Here is a 26,877-nt window from a genome sequence, read left to right as displayed (position 1 = left end):
GAGTTAGGGACTTTCTGGACTCAGTTGGGAGGAGATGTGAACAGCTGTCTGTATTTACTCACCAGGGCAGACAGTTTTTTTTTTTCTTAGGAATTATCCTACACAGTCTATCGACATTTACATTAAAATCTCAGTGTTTAGCCATGCACCAGAACTCTGCTCAGTAACACACACAGCAGTGAAGCAGAACACTGATCCGTTTCAAAGCAGGCACTTCCTCCTACAGTATCCTGACAGGTTTGTGAGGTACTGCTGATGTTGGGCATGGTGCCTGAAGTAGCCCTGCTTTGATCATGAATGGGAAACAGAGGAAACTTTGTCAAAAAAAAACCAAAATGAGCCAAACCCAGTCAATTATCTCAAGCAGGAAGATTCACGTTCAGTAATTTTAGCCTTTTGATCTATAATGGTTGTTTCACAAACATTCCCTTTCATCTGGTTGAGCTGTACAGGTAGAGGAATCGTGGTTCACTCTGTAAGAGCACAGTGTGCAGAGAAAGGAAATGTGATTCCTCAATAGTGCACCTGTTTCAGTTGTGGAGAAGGAAACCTTTGTCTCCTGTTTGTAAGTCTTCCAACGCCCACACAGACACACATGCCTCCACCGAAGTATCCTGTATCCCCGCACAGATAAAAACAAGTCAGGTGGGATGCTTTGCTTCAGAAGGCGCTAAATCCTTCGGCGGCACCTGAGGGATGAATCTCTGATCACGGTCAACAGTCGTTGAACACATCAATAACAAATGTTTTTGTTTACAGATGTCTGCCAGAGACATGGCCAGACTGCATACTATATAACTGAATGATAAAATATAGAAACAGGCAGAGGATCAGTGGTTCCTAACCTTCCCCACAACTGAGCTCAAGGACCCCCTTCATCAACACCACCATGTTCCAAATACGAATCTGAACAGGATGTTATTTAACACTATTAATTATACAAAAGTGGATATTGTTACAATAATATTTTTCATACTATTGAATTTTCAATGGATGATAATGCATTACCTTTGGCCAACTGTTCCTGTTCATCCTTGATACAAATATGTGGATATATTTGAAAAGTTAAGTTAAAATATAGAGTTAATTATTTGAGCTTTTTATGTACACCGTATATTCCCAATATCTGGTCTAGATAATACAATTAAACTCAGCACACTGCCAAATTAAAGAAGGATATCGTTGAATAGGTCAAAACAAGTGCAGCAAGTGTGCAAAATACATCAATAACAGACTAGGACTAATTTTACATATGACCCATGATAAAGAAGATACAAATGGCAAAAATAGGATATTGTCAAAATTTCATGAGTCATGTTTGGACTCATCATGTCCGAACAGCTCATGTCTTATTAAGAGGAGCCAAGCCCCCCCGCCCTCGCTTCCCTGTGGTTCACACCATGAGTGCAGCATTATTATTTAACTTTGCCCTTCTCATCCACAAAATATCACTCAGTGTACAATCCAGCCTGTGCTGGAGAAGGGGGCTGGATTGAGCTTTCAACAGGTTTTCCCTTTGGCGATTAACAGTCAGAACTACCCTGTAACAACATGTACTTGTTGGAAAAAGCACATACAAAGATTGCTCCGACAGACCTGGTTATCATGTTTTGGCCTACAGGGAACACTCCTGTTAGGACAGAGGTTACTCAACATCTTTTCCCTTAAAATGTCTGAGTTGATTTGGAAAGTCTGAAATCACCACTTTTAGGGTCTCCATGCATAATGGCCTCATCTCAGGTAATTCCCTGGTATTCGGAACAACTATTTTAATTCTATGCCTTTTTGTCAGTATCCATGGGAATATGAATAAACAGAGGAAAACAACAGTTCCTGGCAGTGTTATGTCTCCACTTTACCACCTCCCTTATAAATTCTATTCTCTGTGCAGCTGCCTGTTTCTGCTGCTGCCCTGCTCTGCTCGGGTTTAAGTTTTTTTTCAGCGTTGTGGTCGAGGTTGACCACAGTCCCTGTGACATTTTGGCAAAGCACAACAGTATAGGGTCCAGAGTGGTGAGTGTTTACGGGAACACTCGTGAGGTGGCACCGTGCCATCCTGCCAAATGTTAGTCAAAAACACTCATGTTACCCAACCAGTGGGAGAGAGAAATGTGTGAACACTGAGGCAGATGTACGATGTGTTATAGATTCATATATTGTTTTTTTTGTCCTGAACAATCTCTCTATTAATCACCCCATCAATTTTTTAACACTAGTGCTGTGAATTTTGGGTGGATTCGGCTCCAAACAATGACATGTGGTGATAAGTCGTTATCAGGTTTCAGCTTTTGCGAAAAAACCAAAAAAAAAAAAAATGTGGCCGACATCTTAGTCACATCTTGATTAGTCACATCTCTGTTTAGTCTGTTTAGATTTAGAGTTGTCCTCTTTCTTAAGTACAGAAATTCCTTCCTCTGAGTTCTGCTTTTTTTTCTTCCCTAGTCCTACTTATCGTCAAAAACTGCTCCAGGATTTTGTGTCTATGTTTTGTTGTCTTTTTTTTTTTTATGCATATTTTTTGGGCAAACTTTCAAAGAGTTCCAGGGCAGGCAAGCTGCTTGGCAACAGACTCAGTTTTAACAGTCAGGATCACATGGATGAGTGCCAAAACCAACCGAGTGTTACCTGCTCTTGTTCCTGGGTGAGTTTGGGAAAGGCAAGGCCTGAGGGTTGAAGGAAGCTAGTTACCGTAAGTGTGTGTGTGTGTGTGTGTGTGTGTGTGTGTGTGTGTGTGTGTGTGTGTGTGTGAGAGCATGCACATATATCACTTAGGGTGGAGTATTCATGAGTGCTGACATTTGTGAAGTGTGAACATCTGCATGAAGGGAGGAGATAAGAAAAATAAGCATCCACATTAAGTGGAAATGTTTACCAATCGTCTCCCACATATCCACTGATGGAAATTGTATTGAGTTGTGATTAAAGAGGCTTTTTTCTGACCTCCATAATAAATCATGGAAAGTAAACTTTTACCATTTTATGTCTTTATTCCCAGATCAAGTAGGGAACAACATGTGATGTCTAAAAGAGATTAATTTTGAATTGTTTTAATGAAGCAAAGTGATGAACATTTTCCCACCTCAACTGCACAATATCACTAATTCCTACACACAGGGAAAATCCCCTTCTTCACCCTATGCATTCTTCTAACAAAGCAGGCTTTCACAATAAGGTGCTTATGGTGGGGATTGAGCTCTCCACACCTCCTCCTCTCAAACCGTCCCATTGTGCCTCGCCACCTCTGCACAACTCTCCTTTTGTCAGAGCCGGGCAGCAGCCTCCTCGTCGTCTGCTTCTCAACAACGCAGGGCCCCCTTTTCGGCTGGCGCTCCGTCTCTGTGACTCACAGCAGCTCGGCTGGGCCAGGGGCCAATCAGAGGTCAAAGCCCCGGGCTCGCTCCTCACTTCAGAGTCTCTTCCCTGACCTTCACAACTCCTCCAAACACCCACTCAGCAGAAAAGAGTAGGGGGTAGGCGCAGGGAGAGCGGGTGGGCAAGGGGACAGAGAAAGACGTGCTCAGTCAAATGAGGTTTGTTTGTAAAGTGCCCTCTTGACAGAGTGGCTGACTCCTTCATTTGGACATAATGGGGTCTCTCATCCATAGCGTTGCTGTTCTCCTTTGTGACTGTGGTCACTTTATTGCCAGGTCTATTAATAGAGGGATCCATCATCGTTTACATCATCATCATCATCATCATCCTCGTCAACATCACATGATGGCCTGATGGTGTTTTCCTCCTCTCCACTTTATTATTCCCAAACAGACGATGTTGATCTATTAACACTTCGCCTGCTGATGTTGCTGACAGCTTCAACCTCATATTTGCGTGCAGATAATCTGAAGACTAAAGTTCATGAGATTTCTAATCGGTCTGATGCATCTGATGCATTCCAAGCCTGACATGCAGCAGGGGCATTTAGTGTTGCACGACAGCATTCATATAAGAGCGTATCTGAGGTCCTGCAATCTGCTTTAATATTGTAGAGGAACTGAAACTGTGTTGCAATGAGAGACCCACACCCTAACTGTAGTGGGACTTCTTTTCAAGGAACTAATAGAATAATGAATGACAGAACTAATCATGTTTCATGGGATTTGATTTGGTTTTTACTTCGATCATGAGTGTGTCGAATAGGATTTCTTTTCTGCTACACTAGCAGCGCGGCTCAGTGTTAGACCGTTGGTTGGTCTGTTGGTCAGTCGGTCCACTGCTTTGGTCCAGATAAACAATATCTGAACACTACTATCAAATGCCATGAATTTTATACAAATCCATGGTCCCCAGAGGAAGGATTGCAATGAAATCTGGTACATTCATGCCCCCTCAAGAAAATCTCTTCACTTCTCCAGCAACATCATCAGGTCAAAGTTTCAGTTTTTATGAACAAATACCTGAAAAATGAATGACATTCCCATCAGCCTCTGCTGTTTTTTTCTTTGTTTTAAGTGGTAATTCACAAATGTTAGCATGGTAACAGCAAGTTAGGGACTGTATAAAAATTATTGGGGAGGGGAGATAATTTTGTTGAAAAACAAGGTCCTCCCCAGCATTTTTTTTCTTTGAACCCTGCCCTTGACTTGGAATAAACCTGCTTTACCCACCGCTCCAATATCTCAAAGCAATTTATTTATAACAAAAGTTCAACCACCATATTGCCTCAGTACAGCTAACAGACTATGGCTATAACTCTTTGTCTTGTTAAATTATCATTATGATCACTATAACAATATGAACACAATTTCTAACGTACATTTTGAGAAATTGCTGGACTGAAATCATTAAGAACATCAGGCAGACATATATCAGACACAGTGATGGACACATATAAGACTCAAATGCTGCCAAAGCAAATAAAAGAGGTCTTGCTGTTCTTACACAAAGATGTAGTTGGAGGGAAAAAGACTGCGCCTACGCCCATGCCCGTGGCAGTGTGCTGAGTATGTGCACAACACATTTAGATCCAAGTGAGCCGTAAATCTATCAGTCAGAGAAACATTTTACATTATATGTCACTGAACATTTTAGAATCATTAATCTTCACTCTCTCTGTGTGCAATGATGCCAAACTACTTTTCATTTTTGCAGAAAAAGGACAACTTGTCTCTTCCATCCCTGGAAGACGTGTGACCTCTGTGTGCATCGGCCCTGTCACAACCTCTTTCTTAGTTCTTTATGATAAATCAGGGAGGGGGTAAAAAAAGCCTGTTGGGCAGCCACATGGTCTCACGCACAGTGCGGTCCATGTCCGTGCTAACTAAAGGGACTCTGAGATCTCCTTTGCAAGGTCCCATGTCCATCCTGCTCAGTGAACCTGAAACTGCCCTTTAGGAGCTGTGACTCAGGTAGCTGACGGGAGCTTCAGGGGGCAGCCTCGCTCGCAGGCAGTCAGCCACATTCTGCAGAGAGCGAGAGAGGAGAAAAACTGTTAGTCAGTCTAAAGTGTAGGTCACTGATGTTAGCGCCAGAGGTCAACATGTTTGTCTGTGTCTCATGGCTCCCTTCAACCCTGCTTTGCTCCTGTCCTCCTCCTGCATTTCCTATTTTCCTGTTTATCAGTCTGTAATACAGGAGCATGCAAACACAGTAATGAATACAGAATGTGCTCTTAATGATCTTGCACAATTCAGGGTTATAAAGGTTAAAAGCGAGGGAGCCTGTAGCACAGTGTAACAGAGGGTGTAACAGAGGGGAGTGCAGGGATGAGGGTGTTGTGGCAATAACAATTGGCTCCAGATCTTTCCTGTGTGTGTCTCAGGGGAGGAGGGCAAAGAGAGGCAGGGATTTGAGATAGCTGAAATGTTATCCACACAGTCTTGAAGTGGCAAATTGAAAAAAAAAAAAAACTGCATGAATTCCTCTTTCTCCACCAAAGTCTACACACATTTGATCTCAGTGCGTTTGCTGCCTGCCAAGCTACTTTGAGATTTCCTTTGAGCGGGTCTTCTCAGTTATGGTTTGGCTCAGTCACACAGCCACAGCCGCTGCGCTATGTGTGTGTTTCTTTTTAGTTCTTTATCTGCCACATGGTCAAAACATGGCTTTGGCTTTTATTAAAACAAAATGCCTCCAGAGGATTGCCATGTCAGCCTCCGTGGATCTCATGGTTTTTAGAATCATGTAAATCATCAACCCGAGCAGTTATTCTCCCTTTGGCAGACTTGAAAGCAGCTGCTCCATCATATCTGCCCTCGTTGCAGCACACATTTTTTTGATAACCAACAAAATCTTTATCAGAAATCTGGGTGCATGAACAATCACATATGCTCTGCAAAACTCCCCTTTCCTCTTGGCTTGTCAGCAGTTATTTCTTGTCTGTGCTAAATCTCATCCTCAGTGTCTGGTCCACTTCCTGGTTTAGTCCAAATAAATACAGCGGAAACTTTACAGCACTAGACACCAGGACGTCATACTGTAGGTAAAGCCAGACCAGGGAATCCCTTCAGGGGGGATATGAATGGCGGGAAGGTCATGACCTTGACAGGAATGACGTCACCAGTCTGCAAAGAAGAGGTGCAGAGTTCAAGTCGATGATGGCAGAGTGAGTAAGTTTCAAGTCACACACACGCCCTCAAACCTCATAAAGTAATATAAACAAACAGCAACACAATCAGTCATATAACACACATGCTTTTACTCTGCTTGTGTCTGCTTGTGTCCGTGTGATAAAAATCCACAGGGATTTTCTCAGGTTAGAGAGGGTTCAGAGAAAAGGTGCAGTGCCAGCAGTTTCTAGGGGCAAACACTCACATGCAAGTTTTTCTGTCAACATAAAAGACCACAAATTTTTCAGACTTTGTCTGCGTCGGCAACTCCTGTTAAGCCTCAGGGAGACTTTGCGTGATCCTGTAACTGAGCGCCATTCCCAACGCCTGGGACCCAGCACGTCTTAAACAAGCCTGGACACGGACGCCCTCGAGTGAATCAGTGCCTGTAAAAATCATCCAACTCCCCCACAAACACCCACATATTTCATCCACTCACACAAACACAGACACTGCACTCCACTCTAGCTCACAGTCACACTCTTACTCACATATGTAAATGCACTTTTGCTGGTGCACCACCTTGTGCACAGCTTGAACAGAACAGACAGTCACACATAGACCACAGTGTGCCCCATGCCTCAGCTCAGGCTGCTATCAGACATGTTTTTGTATCACACCTCAGCTGACAATTACTGTTTGTGTGTTCTGTGCTCTCGGACCGTGATCTCGTGCAGAAAAGATGCGAGGTTACTATTAAGAGCAGTCTGCAGGTTCTGTTGGGTGGAGGCATGCAGAGACAACCACAGGCAGCACAATTAGCAGTTTGTGGTCTGTTGTGTGGCACGCTAATTACCTCACATTTAATGTAGTTTACCTTAAGTAGTGCATTTAGGAAGCTCGGCTCCAAATATAGACTCTCTATGGGCAATTTAATAGTCTCATTTGGTCACAAATCACTGTTTAATTGTTTGCATTGCAGAGTTGTTTACTTGTGTTTCAAACAGGAAAGAAATATTCGGCTGAATTTGAGAAGTTTTGAAGCTGCACAGCTTTAAGAAAACACTGAGAATTTGTATGATTTGAAGGAAGAGTTTGACTTTTTTGGGGGGAGGGGAAATTAACGTTGCTTTCTTGCTGAGACTTAGATGAGAAGATTAATACCACTCTCATGTCCGTATGATAAATATGAAAACAGCTTACCTAGCACATAATCCCCCATATAAGCAAAATGTGTCAATTTTCAGTCCTGTCTCGCAACTTGCAACAGCAACTGTGTGTTTAATATTATTATTATTTACAAATAAGATACAACCTTTTAATTGGTGAGCTTTTTTTTTTGTGCAGGTAAGTGTATATCGTGATCTGTTTCCAGACTTTATGCCAAGCTAAGCTAACCGGCTGCTAGCTCTAGCTTCATATTTACTGTATAAACATGAGGGTGATATCAATCATCTCATCTCAAGAAAACAAATATGCGCTATTTCCCAAGAAGTCAACCCCTAATATGACAAATGGCTGATTTTAAGAGAACCTTTCAAAGAGCTACCAAAACAGGAAAAACTCATGTAGCATCAGAAGCCTTCAAATAGTTTTCCCTGAAGTGAAGAACAGACAACATCTTCCCCCTTCATATCTCACTCTGAAAGTTTGGACTTAGTCATCTTCACAGTGCCTGTCAAACAGTTCACTGCTTTGTCATTACTCATCACCGTGTCAGTCTGGGCAAAGTCAGAGGTGTCCTCGTTTATTAGCACATCTACCTCCATAATAAAGAAAAGTTTGTTGTGCTGCATTTCTGCAGAGCTGCATGCTTTTGATCCTCTGTTCTTGAGAAGAAATAATGAAACACGTGTGTCAGAGGAACAATCTTAAGAACATATAGTTCAAATGTTGTCTCAGAACACACTGTTCAGGATTTTATTTCCCACATGAGAAACTGGAGAGTCTGATGTACAGGACCTGATGTTTCCTGTCGTGCCTGCTCTTGTTTTGAAGCACAGGTTTTAATAGGGCTCTTGCTCGATGTTTCACTGTAAAGCGCGAGGACAGAAATAGCTAAACAATGCCTGGCGGCTAGAGGCTCGCATCCATAATGACCCCAGCCTTGTGATTGAAGAGGCCCCTCTAAAAGGCAGAGCAGGTGGAAGTGTAGGTGGTCTCCCCCCAGCACTCTCCTCACACTGCGTATGCACACATAGCTGCCCCACAACCTGCATAACACACACACACATGCAGACACGCTGTTGGTGTATGTGCTTCTGTAGATGTTTTTCACTCCCTCACACTCGCTCATAGATACACATTTTTACTGCTTTATTTCATACCTTAACGAGTTGTAGCTACCAGACCCCCTACAGGTTGTGGGGTGGGGGGTCGTTCTTACTTTATTCTATTTCTGGGTCCCTTCTTGAGGGACTGATGCTAATCACCAACTCCAACTGCACTTGCATCCAAGTTCCTCTCTTTGTGTTGAACATTTTACAAGCCAGCAGTATTCTTGCAGTCTGAAGATTCCCTTGTAAAACAGAGCAGCTGTAGGGAGCTGTCAACTTTCTCTTCTGTTGTGAGTAATAATGAAAGTTGTACTTGCATCCCATTGACGTTCTAAGACGACGATGCGGTGGAGGTGACTGTTAGAGAGTACCTCCGTTCATCTATTTGAATCAATGCAACGCCCCATGACACTAAAGAGGAAAATGAGTTTCGGTGTCAGATGTAGAAACTTTAAGCGCAGACTTGGCTGGCAAATGCGCATTTAGTTGGCTTCGTCTTTATCCCACAAGCACTCGATAACTGACTTCTCAGCTCAGCCTTTGCAGTTACTCAAATAGAGGACTCCTCCAACTGTGTATAGTGTGTGTGTGTGTGTGTGTGTGTGTGTGTGTGTGTGTGTGTGTGTGTGTGTGTGTGTGTGTGTGTGTGTCCAACTCTCATTTGATGTTATCTGGCTGTAACCTCTGCCAAGACCATGATCACTCAAAGGCCGTGACTCACAAACACTCTTGACATCTGATCCTGAATATATGGGCATGTGTATGGTGGTTCAGAATTTAAATGGAAAAGTCGTTTTTGGCATCTAATGAGTGGTAAAGCAGAATGGTTTCTTTGTGCTTACTGACAGATAAGCGCAGATGTTGTGTGGAGATGATTGCATGCAGGTGGATCCACAGACAGATGTTTCTCTTTGCTGAGTGGGTCGAAAACACACGTGCACACACTGGTTGTCTGCCACATCTGGTTTTCTTCCCATCACATGCTCACACAAACACATATGTATAAATATATATATATATAAGCTATACTATAGAAATATTATAAGTTGATTTTTGAAGAAATGCTCAGACAACAAAAGACAGCATCAGTGCAGTTCAGAAGATATTAACAATGAATTTCTATATTAAAATCTAATAATGAGTAATCATGTAGTAATATATTAGTAATCATTTTATAGGCCCACATATGCTGCAATAATCTGAAGGTATTTTTGTGGGAAAAAAAGTTAAGCTTAATGAATTTCCACCTCTGGCACTCGGGCAAGATGAATGCATAAAGAAAATCTAAGATGAAAGACATCATAGTATTAAAGTGTAGCACAGAAACAGGACAGTAATGATACTATGATCAGTGGCGTATGCAGACTTTCTAAAGGTGAGGGGCAAAATGAAAAAGGTGCACCACCACTGTGTGCAAGGTAACTGTTGTAGTTAGGGTTGATTTTGCCTTACGGTCACACCAGACTGGACTTTCAGTGAACCAGAGCGGTGGCCTAAATGGATAAACCAAAGAGGACAACCTGGGATCACTTGAGTTAAGATGACCACCTTAAAGCAATGTTCCCTTTTTTGTTGAAAGTTGTATGATACTCTCATGTCCTTATGTGGCAATCATCACAACTATTTTTATTTGAAAGGGGTCTTTTAGTGACCAACCCACCCTAGACTCTGCAGCTCTACAGAGCCTTACAGCATCTCTTAGCTTGTTGTTTTGGTTTCACTCACTCTCATTCTCTTGCTTTCATTCTTATGGCTATAAACTTAAAAGGTGATGACATGGGGTGTCCCAGGAGTTCACCTGTTAGAGCTCCCACTAAGGCTGACTACTTACATTGGCCCGGGGTTTGATTCCAACCTGTGGCCCTTTGCTACATGTCATTCCCTCTCTCTATCTCCTCCCTACTTCCAGCTGTCTCGATCCTTTAAGGGCATAAAAAGCCCAAAAAGGAGGGAAAAAAGCAAACATACTAACAATAATTTACTTGCTTTTACACTAACCTCAACCGTACCACAGTGCAGATATTGTAGACAGTAAACTTTAAACTTTGGCATCTGTCAATGCTTCTTCTGTTGTTTGCTGTACTTGTTTTTTCCCCCTTCCCCAACTTCATGCTGCTTCTTTCTCTCTTCTCTATCCCTATTTCATCCTTAACTATCCTTCTTTACAACATGCACCTGTGCTTCAACTCCCTCAAAAATAAAAAATAAACCACCATCTCTGGTCCGCCCCCCGGATAACACAAACCACCTTGCCAATAGCCTTGATCAGAGGCACCACGTGCTCGAAACCACATTTGCTCACAGCAGGGGCAGCGCTTCAGACTGATGCATGCGTGAGTACAGCCACTTAAACGGGGCCATTCAAAGCCATGTGAAACCAGCAGGTGCCCTTTCTGCCCTATTTTCTGCATACACAAAAAAAAATCCCCTCTTTTTACTCCCGTTCTTCATCTTCCTCCCTCCTTGCTAGCTTTAGCCATCCACCCACATCCGTGTATCAATTAAGAAGGATCAAAGAGCAGAACAATGTCCCGAGGCAAATCATCTGCAGCATCAAACCTAATCACATTAGTACCGACTCTTTCACACAGGTTGGTACGCTCGATCAGCTGTATGAGTGTCTTATGAATGGAGGTTATCTAACGCCTGTCAGACACTTTTCAACTCCCAGCTTGCATATGGCAGCGAGGAGGAAGTTGTATTGAACCTAAACTCTATTAGTATTGATTGCAATATATGCGTCACTTTTTCATTCAGCTCAGCTCACTGTGGCTTAGTCTTGTCCCAACTAACCCCTGTGTCCTTCCTGACAGACACGACTTCCTGTGCTGCTGTAGTAGGGTTTTCACACAGGATGTTGAGGGGGCAGAGAGGATGTTCGAATTCTGATCACATCCTGTGGTCGTGTGTGTTTGTGTATATTCCTCTCTGTATCTGTTATTAATTTCAGTGGAAGACGCAAATGATAAATGACAAACGTAAACTCCAACATGCGAACTGATTGTGCCTGTGATAGGCTTCCAGCAACCCCTGCCATCAAAGGACAGTGTCATTTTCCACAGGTCAGCTTTTTCCAACTCCTACCAGTTTATCACAACCGAGGTGTTGTTTTTTTGTGGGTGTAATGTTATTATTTGGATGTTTTACCTTAACATTATCAGGGACTTATAAATAATAAATAAAGAAATTCAAATAAAAATAAAAAAGGAAATAAAAAAGGCTAAATAGCTTCAGAAGCCTTGTTTTACAGCTGTGTGCTGGATGCAGTATTCAGCGGTGTATGCAGATGCGCAGAAGATTGGGGACAAACTTGAAGATTAGCCGAAACCTATAATAAACCACGCATAAAAATTGTTTCTAACAATCTTTGATAGTCAGGAAGAAGCATAAACCTTATGAGTGATTAAACCTAAACTCATTAAACTGGATATATACTTCAACAGTTGTTCCCCCCCCCCCGCATCCTCTGGTACCAAGGTCACTATTAGGCAGGCAGTGAATATTGACAATGGATGCTGTTGAAATATTATTTTCTTTATTTGATTGCACTCAGTTGTTGACTATAGACAATCATTAGGCTAGACATGAGACATGTCCTTTGCTTGAAGACATTTTCTTGAATTGATTATCCCAACCCTGAGTAGCAGCAAGAGTAGGACGAAGGGTTGTTTATATGAAGTCTGTCTCATTGATCCTTTATCGGACTGAAGTTTGTGCAAGTAAGATGTCCCAACCATTGCTCTGAAATATCAGTAGTCAAACTGTTGCTGTGTATTTCATCATATTCTTTAAACTATATACCCTATATAGCAGGTTACCTAAAATAATTGGCCATCTCTTTTCTGCACGCCACCCCCCTGTTAATGATAAACATAACGCCTACTCGGCTGGAAGTGTCAAAAAATATCATATCTGTGTAATGACCACAGACTCTATGCACCTTAATTCTTCCTGCAGTAAAGAGCCCCCACCCACCCAACCTTACATCCATGGCGTTTTAACAGGAAGGTGCATAGCAGACAACAAGTCTTCATAAAGGTGAAAGTCAAGTAAAAACATGTTGTAAGTTACAGAATTAAGAGCAAAGGAGTTCTTGTTTTGTGCTGTGAAGACATGATTTCCTATACACCTGGTGCAGTAACATCAGTGATGGTATTAGTAATCTAAAGTAAAGGTTAAACACACATTATGACAATTTCAGTATCTAGATTAAGTATGCAAATCAAATTCTGTGAAGAACAACTCATTTACTGATATCAACCCGTGTTACCAGCTATATGCTGTTTAAATAGCAAAGTGCTACCTAGAAAACTCTAAAAAAATAATGATTGTCAGTCGGTCCACCACACTCAAAAATCTTAACAATCATAAAATGGATTCTTATGAAATTTGGTACCGACATTCATGGTGTCCAGATGATGAATCACACCGCCTTTGGTGATCCTCTGACTTTATCTTTGGCACCATGACATTGATATTTTTTGTTTTTTAAGTGCAATGTCTCAACAACTGTACTATCAAAATTTGAATGAGAATTTTTAGTTTGTTGGGCAGGAGTAGCAGTCTGTAAGCATGGGAACCTCAGGGTGGCATGTTTGAGTCCAGCACAAACCACAGTATACAGCGTGGATTGGTAGCTGCTGGGGTGCCATTGAGCAAGGCACCGATCCAGTTACTGCTCCCAGCTGGTAGCCCATCGTTCCACAATTTCTATGTATCAATATAAAATCATATAAAATATATAAATTAATGTTCACATTGGTGATTAATAAAGTAAATCTTCTTCTTCATGAATATTTTGATTTATAACCAAATTAATGTAACATCCCCAAAACTGTGTGTGTGTGTGTGTGTGTGTGTGTGTGTGTGTGTGTGTGTGTGTGTGTGTGTGTGTGTGTGAGAGAGAGAGAGAGAACAACTACTGCTGCTAGTGATAGTGATGTAGGGGTTGGCTGCTAGTCAAGTTCTACAAACTTTTTTGCGACTGCGACATAAAACTGAATAGAATAGGTAGAGAGACACAACCATAATTGTTGACAGAGGGCAGGAAGAAACAAACAAAGCCTGACAGACAGACAGGCAGAAACACAAACAGACGGCCAAGGACAGGCAGGCAATGGCAGACAGGAAGGATACAGGCCCACAGTGTATCTGCCAGAGTGGCAGAATACCAGAGAAATAGGAAGAACTCCATGAAAAGAAAGGAAGAACAGGAGCCACAGGGTCAGACAGTACACAAACCTCAGACTGGAATACTTTACACAGTTTCCATTTAAGTAGGCTGTCTTTTTCCAACAGCGCCATTGTTATTGAGCGATGCCTGAAACGCCAGGTCTGAAACCCCGCAGACAGCCTTGGTGAAAACAGGACAAAGGTCATGTTTATTTCTGACAATGGGCCATTGAGTCAGAGGTGATTGTGTGGTGTTGCCTGCAGATGATACCAGAGGGCTTTTGCAGGAATGTCAAAAATGTCTGTTTTCATGTATCGCTTGTATTTGTTTGTGCATTTCTGTATGTGCGTGTGTGTTCGTACTGCTTGTGTGTGTGTGTGTGTGTGTGTGTGTCATGGGGGAAAACGTGTGGGTGTACTCTAAGGCCCTAGGAATAGCATTTGCGTCGTAAATGCTCTGTTTAAAACAATCAATATCCACTCTGGTTTATACACTATAAAAGAGCATGAAGTGTGTGGTTTCGTATGTGCGTGTATGTGTGTGTGCGGCTGTGCACTTACATGACGGGAGCCCTGATGCAGCAGGGTGAGTATGCGTGAGCGTGTGTGTGGGCTGCGGGGCCACCCTCTGATCGTCTCCTTGGCAGCCGCTGTGCTGAAGTGCTCTCTGGGTGCTGAAGAGGCCTCCCAGAACGAGAAGAAACACACACACACACACACACACACACACACACACACACACACACACACACACACACAGACTCAAACTCTTTATCAGTGCTGACAGCCTCTTTTTCTTCTCTACACTTGTGTTGGAGCGGCATAGCCTAGATGCATCTCTACAACATGTTATGATGCACACACATACACATACACAAATCCATGTACATGCGCTCACACATGAACCCAACCCAGCTCCCTCCCTCCCCCATTCGCCTCCCCTTGTGTTTGATGTGGTCTTTAGAGAACCATGTTTAAAGAAATTCTTCTCCAGCTTTGAAGTCGCTCTGTGTTTCCCACTCTCTTTCTGCTATGTTTCCTCTTTTATCTTCTGACAGTTTGCGAGTTGGGAGGCAAACAGGCCGGCATGGAACAAGATACTTGCCCCACATACCCTGTTTACCATGTGTTGTACCTGTGAACTTGAGAAGTTTTTCAAGCAGAAGCTATTGTTCCCCCCCCCAACACACACACACCACCTCTTGCCAAAACACTGCGGTCGCTTTCTCGTCGAAGAGCTCCTCTTACAAATAAATGCCTCAGGAGCAACGTTTTGATATCATTCCAGGCATTTATCAAACACCATTTTGGGGGAAGCGGCACTCAGATACGCCTGGTATGCGTCAACAAATATGTGTCATTATGGCTTCTCGCGCTACAAAGACACAGTAACTTTAAAGCATAGCTAAACACTCTGAGCTCCACTCACTCACATATAAAAGTCAGTCACAAGTGGGAATGTCAACACAGAGCGCAAAACATGCAAGAACAGACGATACACTAATGCTGACGTGCCCTTTTTCAGGGATGAAAATTGCAACACATGCTCCGCTCGAGTAGGTTAATGAGAAATTAAATACATCGTGTGATGCAGATGTTGCAACGCTGTGACGACTGTTTTTCATTGACTTTGGTTGTGTAAAATCACAGCTGGCTAAAGACAACACAGCTGCAATAACTGTGAACTTTCACGTCAACTTCAGGTTGAGAAAGCTGTGTTGATTTGGGCGTTTTCAGCGAAGCGTTAAGTTTTAATAAACTGGAAGAGTTGGAGAAATGTGCAGCTTTCATACATCATGCTTTATTATGCCAGTCTGTAGGATTTAATCCTGTACTCTGGTGTGGAGCACAGCAGTCTTCATAGTAATTACAGCGATGGCCTGTGCACTTACAGGGACTCTGGGGTCTAATTTGCTCCGGCTGACTTGCACTGACCTTCTCCACCACGATGAGTTAGTTCATCCCACAGGTCAGTGGCTGCCCACATCAATGTTTACAGTGCACCGATGCTGCAAATTATTAATTATATTTGTGATCTGCGTAGGTTATATGAAACAGGACGATGTTTGTGCAACTCATTACTCGTGGAATATTATTTACAGTCACAGGCTGGAAAAACAGGCTGTTTTGACAAAATGTAAGTTTTGTAAATGAAAGGAGAAATCTTAAACCACCATCCTGTAATTAGTCATCAGTTACAGAACAACGTTTTACAACCATGGGGTCAGGTGGGGCCCTGTGGTTTCTAATCTGGTGGATGTATTTATGATTAAAAAACACAACAAAGGATAAAAACAGAATTATTTTACTAGGCCTCTGGCTCTCAAACATTTTCAATAATGTACTGGCTTTGAAATATTTCAGCCAAGTATCCCCTGACAAACAAAACTTTTGGTAGAAAAAAAAAAACAACCTATATAAAGAGGTTTAATACGGCACAGTGCCATAAGGGTTGGAACAACCTTGTAACTGTAAAAGCACGATGCCTCGGGAGGGTTGCAGCTTGTTGGGGTAAATCCTATTAAAACATATTCTTACTTATACTGCCGGTCTCTTGCTGGCTCTGTTTTTGCTTTCTTTTTCATTTCTCTGTGTTTTCAGCTGTGTTGCTGCCATCCACAAATCCATTTTCTTGATTTTCGCCCGTCATTCAATATTGAATCTGGCTTCCCACTAACAGTGAACACACATCATCATCCTTCTTGTTCTTCTTCAACTGCTGTCAGGTCTACAACAGTTAACGACTGCACTGAAATCAGGAATATTGAATATAAAATGTGGTTTATCTAACTTAAATTTACATTTCTATGGAACTTATAGTACAAATATTGTAGAAATTATGCATGACTGATATTTTTAATTTAACCTTTTTTTAAAATCTCACATACCCCCTGCAGTAATCCAAAGTACCCTTAGTACCCCATTTGAGAACTACTGACTGTAGGAGCAGTCTTCAGGTTCATAGAAACATAAAAAATATAAAAATATGTTCAACTCAAACTCATGTGACAGTTGACCGCTCCAGCGACTGTGCAATCATCACTTAGCAACCGTAACTAGGCCCTCCAGGCCCGTCAAGCTTTGATTTCTCCACATGCTGAAGGTGTGTGAGGGGCTGATGTAAGAGAGATACATGGCAGTTGAAGGGTTTGAAGGCTCATGTCTGTTTTTTATCACCTTTCCAAAACACAAGAGCTAAAGTGTAAGCTGCAAATGTTAGCATACCTGGCTAACTAGCTTACAGTAACGTTAGTAAAGGCAAGAGGGGGGTCATTAGCTAACTCCTGTTATGTGGGGTTATAGGTTACGTTGAAATACACCTGTTGATCACTTCCGCCACAGGAGAGCTAGGGTGCTTTTATATCAGGGTCAGAATAGCGGTTCTGTCCTGCTCTTTGTTCGGTTTGGGGAAGTTTATATTCCATTAAATACAGCCAAACCTGCGTTAGATAGCATTACATTTGTTAAACCCAACGGTTATTCCTCATCCAGACATCTTTTCCTCTAGTCAAAACAAAGCATACTCTCAAAAAACATTAAAACATAAATCTTACCACTGTGTTGCTTTATGTGTGTATGTTTTACTATAATGAGCTTCCAAACCATCCATAAGATATATATATAATACAATGGATTCCTAATGATTTACACTCCATGTTGCCTATTTATAGATCGTAGCCTGTATCTCCCAGTGGAAGTTGTGGCTATTCAGAAGGTTCATGTTTTGGCCTAGAGCCGATAAGATCCACCCCCAGTAACTGAATTTAATTCCAATAAGTAACCAGTATCATTTAAAATTTCTCACATTTATAACAAACATACTATTATGAAAATGGGTGCAGAATTAAGCAAGTTATAGTTTGTAGTGTTATTTGCACCTCTCAGTATTGTTAATTAGCAGATCTTGACCTCTGCAGTTTGGCGGCCGAGGCATGCAGCAGCGCCCAGTGAGGTATCTACGTTTCTATATTTATGATTTACCATGAACTTAGCTACAAGCTGATCACACCTACTAACGGCACACACACCTGACGCCCACTTCAGGGGCACTTTATTATCCTTAGTGAGCCGCCGCTGCCACCACCAGCATCACCCCTACCCTTTCCTCCATGGCAACACAGACAGACAAACAGGAAGCAGCTGTTGCCAGGGAAACAGCCAGAAGGTCTGCAGTGCTATAGTGTGGCAGAGAGTGTGAGTGAGGTAAGAAAAGAGAGAAAATGTGGAGGGGAAGGGATTGCTGTGGTGGTGGAATCTAATTAGACTGTGACAGAGGATAAATAGGGATATTTCCAGCATCCAGCTTGCGTGGATAGAGTGAGAAAATGTGTGTTTTGTGTGTGTGTGTGTGCGTGCGTGTGTATATATACTCCCATTTGCGCAAATACTGTACCTGCGTCTGAGCCTGGGAATAGGCTGACTGACGCACAGAATGACAGACAAGCTTTGGAGTCCTGGCAACCCTGCTATTTCTCTCTCCCATCGCCCTCCTCTCCCTCTCTATCTTCCTCCCCCTCATCCTCACACCCCCACACCTCCTTCTCATCTCTAATCCCTCTGTCTCCTCTCTCTGCCATCTCTCCTCCACGTCTGTCTTCTCCCTTGGCATAAAGTGATTGCATATGGATCGTCACATAATCCGATTCTGTCACTGAGAATAGCTTTTCCTCTTTGGATCACTTATAAATTAGCAGGTTGGATGCAGAATCATTACTTTAGTATTCTCCGTGCTATACTGCAAAGGCTCACTGTGGGAATTAGTTTCATGGAGGCTGACACGGCTCTCACCTGTGAAATGATGTTACGAAGTGGATAGTCTGGTTTTTGGATCAACATTAAAGGACTCGCTCGCTCCTCCAGGTCTTTACTCAGCGGTGACATACAATGCAAACCCCTACGAGCTAATTTTAAGGCCACCTTACTTTGATCTTGTGCCGAGAAACAAGAATCTATCAAGAGCTACCCACTTTAAAGCACGCACATGTGCACACACACAGTCAAGGAGAACAGACAATAGATGTGTGGAGTCAGATAGCACAGAGTGGAATGCCAAACACAATACATATCTTTTCATCTGATCTTCATATCACCCTGTCATGGCATTTAACTGTATAAAGTATCGTTTCATAAAACACCTCTGTCGGGTGCATTTGTTTTCTTTCCCTCAGGTGGCCAACACAATACAAAATTCCAACAAAACAGGGACACATCCTGGATTTTCCCCATGCTTTTACAAAGAGCCTTCTGTATTTTTACATCTTTCCCTCGAACTGCAACCGTCCATACTTTCATTTTTGCTCTGTTTATCCTGGTCAGTGCGCCAAAGCTTTCACAATGGATTTACAAGAAAGTCCCTGAAAGCTGCAGCACTTGTGGCAGGATGCCGAGTCCAATACACTCTCACTGTGCCTTCAGCAAAGGTAGTTAACCTAACACTACAATGCAATACCAGCTCAAGCTATGGCAACAGGACTGATGGGACCATTTAAAAGTTCTTGTCAGCTTCCCATACCTACACCTTTCTGATGTTGGATTAAGGAGTCTGTGTGAGATCATTTCTGTAACTTTCCAAACCAACGATCAGATGTTCACACCCACTTCACAACTTGATTGACCAGCTGTGCAGAGGTGAGAAAGTAAGCTAGGTTTGAGCTTCTCTCTCTATAGCGTGCTTCTTTCTAGGCAATATTTTACTTCACTTTTATATATTAACACTTTTGCCTGCCAATGTGGTCGGACGACCCAAATTAAAAGTTTGAGCTGATGGTGGCTCTACAGGGAAACGCAGGGGAAGATTCATAATTTGGGAACAATGAATGTCTGTACAAAATTACATGGCAATCCATCCAATAGTTGTTGAGATGTTTCAGTCTGGACCAAAGTGGTGGACCGATTGACCAACCGACATTACTATTAAGCCGTGCAGCTAGGATGCTAAAAATGACTACCTCTCTGATACAGTCTTAACACAAAGCTTAAGCCCTTTACAAAGGCTGTAGTTGCTGCAGATCATTATACTGTGAATTATGTTGTTATCTCCCTGTTAATTTCCTCTGCTGTGTATGTATCTGTTTGTGGTGTTCAGATGGCAATGTCATAAGTATCATAAGTAATTTTCCTTTTACAAGACACAGGTGGATTTTACACACCGGGAGTTATCGGAAGTCGAGTCATCAAGTTTAAGTTTTGTACGTCAATGAACAATGTTGCTCAACCCTCCAACAAACCACAAATCAAGGAAACTGTGACCTCACCAGCACTGTAGTCTATGCAGATTATCACAGAAGAAAAGTTGTTAGAGGCTAAAGTTTGGAAGAACAGAACTTGTTCCATAAAGATACAGAAGAATAAGAATAGCTTCCTAATGTGATTCATGAGTCAGTCCTGTTTTTCCATTGGATGAAGGTAGTGTTGAATGTGTTTTTTTCTTTTGCCCTATTTCTTGTTCCGACATTCATAAAATGTGTTGACTTACCTAATAACCTGCACATGCTGCTTAGAATAAATTAATCTATTGAATGCATTTTAAAAATAAAGGGCTCCAGTTTGTTTACTAGTTGATACAGTATGTGAATGTGTGAGTTCACACGTATCCTGTGTCGTAATTCCTTTTGAGCAATCTCAAAAACATCTTGATAAAAAAAACCACAGTGGTGACGTGAAAAGATGGTATATCCTTGTATCATCTTAGCACACTGCCTCTTTTACAACACATTGCATCTCACACCTCTTCAACACGCAAAGATCATGGGTGGATCTGACCATGACAAACTTATTTTGGGATGAATTCCATGACAATGTATAAAAATACTGCCAAAAGGAAGTGATATTTTTCTGTTTTTAGCTCAAACGTCAAGCTCAGATGTGACATGAGACAGATGTCACGCACACTCTCTTCCCCACATTCAACTTCTAAGAATCACACTGAATGAAGAAACCTTTAACCTTCAGCCTGAATCCTCCTGAAGTAAAGAAATTATAATTTTTTCTTCATGATCCTGCCTGACAGAAGTGGATCTTTTGAAATTTCAGTTCTGAGCTGCTAAAATTTTACTGTACTTTAAAGTCCCCCGCCACTCAGAAATATGTTTTTCTTCTTGTTCCTACAGTTGGATGTTTGAATGGTGTATGAGTCGAGTTTGACACTAGAAGGATGTTTTCACATTCATCTGATGGAAGTGGAAAGTTTGTCTGACCTCATTGAACATCTGATCTTAAGGGGCGGGGCCAACCAGCATGATTTGTAACATCACAAATAGTTAATAGAAATAGAAATCAATGTTGGTCTACTATGCAGCTTCTGCAAGTGTGATGTAGAAACTTGAAGCCACCATTGCACATAGACTGAGAATGGACTTTACATTGAAGTAGGAGACATCTTGTGTCCAGCAGGAAAACTTTAGAATTGAACAACATTTACATATTCATAGATTCTGTTTTTAATAATGCTTTTAAGGATTTTAATGTAGGAATTATAGTTGGGTTTTTTTCTGCAGAAAAAAACAGTCAGACAACCTTTATTGTTCCCAGCAGACTATTTGTATATATGTCTATAATACATGCAGGCAGGGAATCTTTAAGCCTGAAATCTCCTTTGTGGGAATGTAAACAAATATAAATACATTATTCAAACAGTATCTACATTTCAGCAGTAATATTTGAGCCTCCCACCACTGACTGATAGTTTTGAATAAATTTTTTCCAGTGTTCACCACATTTGTTGTAAACAAGCTGAAGTTATGTACCGAGTTGTACCCTGTACAGTTCTGACTTATATAAACACAGAAAGTTGTAACAACTTCTTGTGTGACAAATAGTTATCAATCTGAATACAGATAGGAACACTGATATTTATGTGACATAAACAGATTTTTGCAGTTCCTTAGATCTCTCTCATAACTGACAGGACTACAGTTGATTATATTCTGATGGACGCACACCCACACAGCCACTGGCGGCAGTGGCGTGAAGTTAGTGGTTTCTGTTTGCATCATTGTTGTTTTATTTTTTTTAAATCGGTTTTGTATCTTTACTAAATCTTTGAAGTGCTTTGGGATTTCAAGAAACTGCAGTAAAGTTTCCTTTTGGGGATGAATAAAATGATTGACTGGTCGATTCATGCCTCAGACTAAGGATTTTTGTGGCTCTGGCCCATTGCATACAAATGTTGATTTCCTACTTTGCAGAGAGCTTGGTTTCGGTTCAGTTCAGTTTTTAGTTTTTTTTTTTTCAGTTAGTTTAGTTATTATTTCAAGCATGTCAACAAAATGCATGAGCTGAAATCAACAGCTTAGATGACCTTGATAATCATAGAAACTTGTGATGCTTTGTAGGCAGTAATGTTCAGTACACACAAGTGTTTGTATCTATACTACCACTACCACTATGATTCTGAATCATCATTGTATTCTGTGAGGGGTCTTACAAGCAGGACTATTCTTCTCAACCATCAAAGTTACTCTTACCAGGTGAATCCCCCTTTCTCTTTCTCTTTCTGTGTGTGTGTGTGTGTGTGTTCTCTGACCCGGTTAATGTCTGCGTTCCCCCTGTTGACCTAGAGGACCACACGGGTGTCAGACCAACGCAGTGATGATGTCAGACCACCGGAGATGTTAGAAGGAAGGAGAATAACAACACGGGGGGGGGTGAGGAGATGAGCGAAGAGGTGAGGAGGGAGAAGCTCTTGATGCAACTGATGAGTGCAACTGAAAATCAACCATGCAGAAAGGGTCCAATTTTGGAGTGAGGATATGAAATCTAGTTACAGCCACAGGGACAGACCCAACCAATGTTGTTTCATGTTTCACTGAACAATGATGCTCAGAATTAGGCCCCTTAACCGCAAAGGAGATGATGCCAGGTCCTTTATCCCCTCTGACAGCAGATAATGAGTTAAAGAGAGTGTTTTATTAATCATATTCACTATTCACACTACACTACACTGCTGCTCACGGTTCACCATAAAGTTGAAGTGGTTAACCAAGACGACATAACACGAAAATAGCGATTAAATCAGCATTCTCAAACAAACTTTATCTGTGTTCGTATGGATTTATGTATCTGGCTTGTGTGTGTGTTTGTGATGTTGTGGAATTATCAGGGCAGGCCAGTGACAGAGGGAGAAATCCCCCGTGGAGCATCAGGGTAAGTAATATTTTCGCCCTCACATGGTTGTCAATCACTGAACGCTACTGCTCTCGATGCCAAAAGCTGCCATCACTCAAAACAAAACCATGAATATTTACATCCATATTTTGTGTGTGTTTGTATACCTGTGTATGACATTCATCAGTATTTGCATATGTCAGAGTGTGTGATTGAGCCATGGATGAGTCGTGTGTTGTGTATCCTTGTGATTCGTGGGGATGAGTCATGGGTGAAAACCCAGAGACCCACTTTAGGTCCCTCTCTTACGAGCAGCCTCTCTATGGACTTTCTGAACAGGATATGGGAGAATTGGAATCACTCCTGTGGAATCTGACTGGTTTCTGTTTATGGCAAACCCTTCCCACTTCCTCTGTCTGACCCTAACTTCAAACTAGACTTCACATGGATGCATCAGAAGATAGATAGTGTGTAGAATATTGGCCCAAACAAAAAATCTCAGACTCAAGACTAGTAACCACCAGCTGGTTCAGAGTTAATCAGGAACGACTCACAAAGAAAGTGGTCATTCATTCATTACCTAATGATTCATTGAGATAAGATCTAACAGTCTAGTAACATTTAATTATCTACTATATAATTCTCCATTAGGAATTTTTAGGGAACTACTAAACGATTCATCAGTTCAAGTTGTTCCTGATTTGTTCCTCACTCATTTCTTAATTAAGTAATCGTTAACTAATCATTAGCTACTGTACACAATGAGCCGTTTTTTCCGTGGAGGCCGCCATGTTGAACCACCATGTTTCTACAGTAGCCCAGACCAGACAAACCAAACACTAGATGGGACCTTTTTGCAGGTTTCACAGCCATCATAGTTTCTCCTAAAGACTTCACAGCCTGTTCACATTCCCAGGTCATCAAATACAGACGATGTTATGCATAAGAAGGGTATTGTGTCCATTTTTAATTATACAGTGAGTTTGGCTAACATGACCCAAATTTGGCCAGAGTTGCTATAACAGGACTCTAAACCCTGATATACGAGCACCTTAGCTCCCAAATAAGCATTGCTCCAGTCCTTATTTTTCATAACCTGTAACCCCACATAGTAAAATAATAGTTAGATAATGGCACTCACCTTGCCTTTGTAAGCAACACTAGTGATAAATACACTGTGTAATATATTCCTTACACTTCTTCTCCAAATGATTGCTTGTACTGGAGCCACATGCACGGCTCTTTGTCACATGGAGAAATCTAAAGCTTCACAGACTTGTCATGCCTAGTTACAGTTGCTAAGCTGTGATTGGGCAATTTGCTGTTTGGGGAAGGAGTTTAGCCAACGGTCAGTTTTACCTATATTTGGACCAGGTTGAATTTCTCTATAAGTATTCTATAAGTAGATTCATGGTACTGAGATGCGTGGATGACAGAGAGAAACAGAGTGTGTGTGACTGTGTGTGTGGTATCTGCACACTTACCAAGAGCGGAAGGAAGCATGAAAAAAATAGATAACAGATTAGAAAGGATGGATAAACAGCAAGATAAGACTTTATTACTCTCTAGCGGAAATGCAGGCGGAGCAGTAGGAGCTGTCAAAAGGAACGACTGCTTTTAGAAAAAGGATTTTTTTCACATTCTTCATCTTCCCTGCTGCTAAATCACAAGGCTCTGCATTAATGACCTACACATGCACAGATATTAAATTCATTATGGCAATCATGTGCCGTATCCTCCCTCTCTCTTTCTTCCTCTCTCTCCTTCTCTGAATCAGCCACTCCAGACCACAGCTGCCAGCTTCTAATGGCTTCCAGATCTCCATCTCTTCCTCCCTCCATTCCCCTTCCCCGTCTCGCTGTTTTTCTGTAGCATTTCAGATCAACGGGCCAAAGTGGAAGTGGAAATCCGCTGTACTTCAGCCAGTGAGTCAGCTAGCAAAGCACCCGTTTGAAGGAAAACCACAAGCTGGGGTTTGGAGAAGTAATGGATTTTGTTTTTCATAAATCACGGTAGAGGTTGTTGGGGTTTTTTTATATTTCAAACGGAAGGTCTTTGATGAGTACATTAGTTAAATATGTGTGTTTATGCACATGGGAACACATTCAGAGAAATGCTGTTGAAGTTATTTACCTTTACTGGAAACTGAAAGAAGCTTGTGTGTAATTGCTGTGGGACATGATTCGTGCTCTTAACTTAATACAGGCTTTTTAATGTGTGCACATAAGTGTGTGTGTGTGTTTGTGTATGTGTGTGCGGTAACGGGCCTGTGTGGACTAGAGACAGACATAGAAAGCGAAAGAAAGTTATTTTTAGAATTTTCCACTGAAATAAATCTCATTTTTCACTTTCAGTGATATTTAAGATTAGATTTGTGTTCAAAAGGGGATTTTTTAATGTCTGTTTATTGTAAAATCAATTAAGCACATACACTGGAAGGGGAGGTAAAACAGGGGCACCGCGCAAGCTGTTGTTGTGAATACAATGCGTGTTTATGACTGATGATGGACGAACGTCTCCCGACAACAACTGGCACTTTTCCAAATGGAGCCTGACAGGTGACACAAAGCCAATAAGGCCTATATGTCACATCCAAACTAGCCTACATGGAGCACACACACACATACACACACGCATATTTCACTGTTTGCATGTACTGCTTTTAACTAAGACACAACAGACACAACACAAACAGGCCGACAGTCTGCCACAGCTGACAAAGGCGAGAGACGCTTGTCCACAAGAGCAAAACACTGCCTTATATCAAGTGCTCGATGACATTTTAATGGTAACAACCATCTTTGTGAAGCAGGCCCGTTTCTGCGACTGTTTTGATTACTCACTCTTAGTCAGCAGCAGCAGCAGCAGCAGCAGCACTGGGGCCTCATGTGCCACATACCACGACGGCCACACTGGCACAAAGAGCCCAACAAGACTGAGGCCCACCACTCAAGTGAGGTCACCGTGGTCGGACTGAGAGTAGAGAGGGACGGCCGCCCTTTTGTTGTACGTTGTTGTGTTGCGGCCGGTGACATCATCCTTTATGGAGTCTGTCATTAAAGAGTGATAAATATCCTGTGTGTGTAGCACTGAACAGTGGAGAGAGAGAGAGGCTCTGGCCCCAGGAGCTAAATGGCCCCTAATAGAAGGTTTGAGGGTGTTATTGTGCGGCGTGCAGGAGGGGGCCCTCTGGGGAGAGTCCCTAACCGCAAAATGATGTCCATGATCAGTTAGTGGAACAGGATGCCTTAAGGACGAATGAGTGGTCACACAAAAGAGCTGACATAAAAATAGAAGAAGAAAGTGGAGCAATAAAATGTGTGGTTTTTTTCTCTATGAGAATTTAAGCACTTTCCATTATGGGGTGCTCCTAAAACTGCTGTAAAAGCTCCTATATTTGAGCCCTGTCATCATTTTACAAGCCTTCGTCAGCATGTTATTGTCACAGAAGATGAAGTTAGCGAGTAATAAATTCTCAGCATGGTAGCAGATATCCACTGACTCATCTCACCCACTGTATTTGACCTGATCACAGAAACTGTTTAACACATGCACACTCACAAGAACAAACCTGAGTGACAAACTGAGGCTTTGAGCCACAGCGGTTCATGTCATTGCATGCTTATTTTTTATTCATGCTGTAAGTCTTAACTTGTTATCTCTCCTCAGGTTTCAAAGTGTGCACCAACAAAGACGGCTTATGACGGTGACAGCCGCGCAGACAGCTGCGACTCTGGCAGCAACGCTCAATATGAGACACTTGTCAGATCTTAAGAGGGCCTATTGAAGGCATGACAGGGCAATCTGCCGTGAAGGTATTCAGGCTCCGCGTTGCGATG

General features: G+C 42.0%; 1 long non-coding RNA gene across 2 annotated transcripts; it reads right to left on the bottom strand.

Moving 5' to 3' along the window:
* Positions 1-2,648: 2,648 nt before the first annotated feature.
* Positions 2,649-24,265, bottom strand: LOC127356477 (uncharacterized). 2 transcript variants are annotated; one of them, XR_007881992.1, is made up of 3 exons: positions 24,180-24,265; positions 14,495-14,617; positions 2,649-5,399 (listed from the first exon to the last, which is right to left on the bottom strand). It is a non-coding gene; the product is annotated as an uncharacterized LOC127356477 (long non-coding RNA). The 2 variants fall into 2 exon arrangements; XR_007881991.1 differs by having other exon boundaries at positions 14,495-14,607; positions 24,180-24,259.
* Positions 24,266-26,877: the final 2,612 nt, after the last annotated feature.

Source organism: Dicentrarchus labrax, unplaced genomic scaffold (genome assembly GCF_905237075.1).
Source record: "Dicentrarchus labrax unplaced genomic scaffold, dlabrax2021, whole genome shotgun sequence".
Classification (NCBI taxonomy): domain Eukaryota; kingdom Metazoa; phylum Chordata; class Actinopteri; family Moronidae; genus Dicentrarchus; species Dicentrarchus labrax.
The sequence above is the reverse complement of the archived record's forward strand: the minus strand, read 5'-3'. Positions and strand labels throughout refer to the sequence as shown.